Source organism: Phocoena sinus, chromosome X (genome assembly GCF_008692025.1).
Source record: "Phocoena sinus isolate mPhoSin1 chromosome X, mPhoSin1.pri, whole genome shotgun sequence".
Classification (NCBI taxonomy): domain Eukaryota; kingdom Metazoa; phylum Chordata; class Mammalia; order Artiodactyla; family Phocoenidae; genus Phocoena; species Phocoena sinus.
The window spans coordinates 115,855,929-115,859,912 of record NC_045784.1 but is presented as its reverse complement, the minus strand read 5'-3'; positions in this window follow the sequence as shown (position 1 = coordinate 115,859,912).

The window sequence follows — 3,984 nt, the reverse complement described above, 5'->3', positions numbered from 1 at the left end:
ATTTATTTGTCTTTGCTCTTAAAATACTGCCCTATTGTCAGCTGGGTCGTCCAGAAAGCAGGCTCCGAGAAAGAGTTAAAGATGTGAAAGGTATATAGGGGCTTGGGGCGAAACATCTGCAAAAGATAAAAAGGGAAGGAAGCGGGGCTTCCCTGGTGGCACAGTGGTTAAGAATCCTCCTGCCAATGCAGGGGACACGGGTTCGAGCCCTGGTCCTGGAAGATCCCACATGCCGTGGAGCAACCAAGCCCGTGCGCCACAACTACTGAGCCCATGTGCCACAACTACTGAAGCCCGCGCACCTAGAGCCCATGCTTCGCAACAAGAGAAGCCACCGCAATGAGAAGCCCGCGCACCACAACGAAGAGTAGCGCTGCTTGCCACAACTAGAGAAAGCCTGTGCATAGCAACGAAGACCCAACGCAGCCAAAAATAAATAAATTTATTTTTTTAAAAAAAGGGAAGGAAGCAGAATTGAGGAGGAAGAGACTCAGACTAGGATGCAGATCTGATAAAGTCTCAGCCAACTCAACAGGAACCCTGGAACAAATACTGCCCAATAGAGGAGTCCCATGTTGGGCAGTAATGGCCAGGTCCTAACACTCCTGTCATGCTCAGTCATTGGCTGCCCATGAATAGCATGACTGAAGCAGATCCTAAGGTGCTGATAGGTGGAGGCACTCAGCGGACAGCACTTCTTGGAGCTGAATGGCAAACCCATGGCTGCCAATTCTTCCGTTTTCCAGTTGGCCAGACCCTGTCCTTTCTTTGAGCCCTCCTATGGCAACCGTTGACAGGTCTTGTCATAACCACTACATGTATTTCGAAATATAGGCTGTCTGAGCTGGAAATGTCCTTAGGGATCATCTCATTTTACATATTGAGAAACCGAGACCTGGGCGGGGTGGGAGGGTGAGTCATTCAAGATGGCACAGCTAGCTGGTGGCAGAGCCAGGACTGGAACCCAAGTGTCCTAACGCTCAATTCCGGTTTGCAGTTAACATTAAGAAAAGGCTGATCATTTTGAAAGATGAGTGGAGGGTCAGTCTTCACCTAAAACGTAATTGTAACTGCTGTAAATCAAGACTAAACTTGCTTCCAAGTATGCTGAATCATTAAAATGAAGGGAAAAAATAACCAAACTTCTCTTTGAGAAGATCTCTGAGGCTTAGTTTAATCTCAATTAAATTGATAAGAAATAGTGATAAAACTGTAATCCTTATGAAAATTCTATAGCCCATTTCATTTCTATAATCACCACAAATCTATAAAAAATTCAGTGACATACGACTTTAAAATCGTACTAATCTTATTAAAGGAATTCGTACGGACCATTGCATTATTTTGAAAATACAGACGACTTACAAAATGATTTTCAATTATGTCAAGCTAGAGAAACAGTTATGGAAAGGGCAGAAACTATTGTTTATACGGGAGAAAGATGTGATATACAGATTACTTAGCTTTATCTCTGGAGAGGTGACTTTCTTTTCAGCCTTACACGTGATATTGATTTTTAGAATGGAAAACTGCTTCAACACAAGTCTCAATTGGCTTTGCAAACAACATCCTTATTTGGAATTTTTGAAAGATGGTCTTTACTACCAGAAAAAGGAAATTGTCACCTTTTTTGTTTTAGCCCAGGGATCATTCAAGGATGTAAGTTTCCAGCACATTTGGAAACAATTTCCATTCTTTCAGACTGTGAAGTTCAGGAATGAGTGTGTTTGGGTTGGGGGAGATGTGGCAGCAGGTGAGTCAGTCAATGTGGGTGAGTCAGTCAATCCGGCCACTTGTCAATTTCTGAAACTTGTAGAGAAAAATGTGAATGAGGTTTATGGGCTGTAGCCCTATTGGGCCTGACTTTCCAATTTCAAACCTTGATCCATCTGCTAACTCCACCCCCTCCCCAACTAGCATCTCACAAAATTATCAACTAGGAGTGTAGATGAAACCCCACAGATAACACAGGGGGCTGGTGTGTGTGTGTGTGCAAAAGGATGGATCTAGAAAGACAGAAACCAAAGTCTAGGATTAAGTAGGAGATGATCTGGGGAGGGATTTACTTGTCTCAGAGGAGCAGGGGTCTTTCAGAGGCAGGAGACCTTTTCTTCCCTCTTTATTAACGTGGGAACATTGATCACTGCTTTCAACTTTATTCAAGAAAGAGCTTCCAAGCTGAGGGATTTGCAGGGAAATATTATCAGATTACCCAGGCTACACAAAATGCCAGCCCTCTTGGAATCATTTTTCTTTTCCCTAAATAGCAGCATATAGAGTTCAGTTCTGATGGGCATGTTATCTTCTAACAGATGAATCTTTCTACAGCGAGCCAAGATAAACACACACTTTGTTTAAGTGCTGGAATCAGCCTCCACCCTGAATTTTCCCAACCATCACCTAAAATAGAACACGGCTTTTGAAGGCAAATAACTGAGAGAAAACGTACTGGTAAAGTTTTTTTTTCTCTTAGTAAATCTCGGAAACCTATGTAACACACTGGAAAAACTGCTCGAGACAAGAGAATTACTGTATTACTGCCAAAGTTACCAATTCACTCGTGCAAGAGCTGTGGTCTTTATTTACATAGCAGATGGGAGAACAAAATATCCAAGAGCCACCCTGATGGTAACCTTTGATAAATATTATGGTGGAGAGAAAAGAGCCCCGAGATCACACCCGGGTTCCAGCGCTGGCTGTGTAAACTTGGGCAAGTCATTGGCCAACTCTAAGCCTCAGTATCCACATGTATTAAGTGAGGATTATTGTGTCAATCCTAGGGTTGCTGAGAAGTTTGCATGAGATCATGGATGTGAAAGAATCTAGAATTAAGAATAACAGGGCTTCCCTGGTGGCGCAGTGGTTGAGAATCCGCCTGCCGATGCAGGGGACACGGGTTCGTGCCCCGGTCCGGGAGGATCCCACGTGCCACGGAGCGGCTGTGCCCGTGAGCCATGGCCGCTGAGCCTGCGCGTCTGGAGCCTGTGCTCCGCAACGGGAGAGGCCACAACAGTGAGAGGCCCGCATACCACAAAAAAAAAAAAAAAAAAAAAAGAATAGCATAATCCCAAAATGTCATTTGATTATTCACCCTTTGAGCTGTTACACGGGAGCAACTGGGGTGTGCGTGGGGAACGCTGGTGGCAGGGGCCTCCAGGGTTGTCAGGGCTAGGTACCGAGCTCACACCGGACCATGAGCTGTCTATCGGACCGGAGAGACGAATGAGTTTGGAGAAATTTGTCATCTCATTTGGAACAATCTGCAGAGAAGTCCTGCTACCAAGTCTTGGACCCACGTGGGCATCCACACTGGTGGCCCCAACGCTTCTGTGCTGAAAAGAAAGTTACTATTTTCCCGATGTCACTAACAGCGGAAGAGCTACAGGAAAGCTTCCGTGTTCATGGCAGCCAGGCGGGCCCCTGCAGAAGGCTGTCAGGTGCAGATGACCTCCTCCTCAGAGGGAAGGCAGCCAGCAAGTCTTGCAACTCATCCAAGAAACGTTCTGGATACAGAGCTTATTCTAGGCCCCACTTGGGATGGCGTGGTTTGCTTACTAACGACTTGCAAGTTACTTCTCAGATTGCTCAGCCATTCTATTTGGAATCACTTTTTTAGAATTCAGGGATCAAATTTTCCAGGTGACTATCTCGTTCATCAGGCCCAGCCTGAGACCTTTTCAGCTTCCTTTCAGACTCCAGCCACTCTCAGTGGGTCTTGCCCACCCCATTTCCATTTTGCTTTTTGTAGAGGGAAGATGGAAATAGTCTGGTTAAGGCTAGAAAGTGTCAGGCTGTTCCTGGAACCTCTACTCAGTTCGAAGAGTGGGACAACCCCATCGGGTACCACGCCGTCAGTCTTGATGTGGAAGACCCAGCTGATGGAGGGTAAGGCGGCTGATTTCTAAGTAGGAGGGCAGTGGGTGCAGGGGGTGTGAGCCTCTATGCTCCCCACCGCGGAACATCTCTTTTAACCATCTTATATGC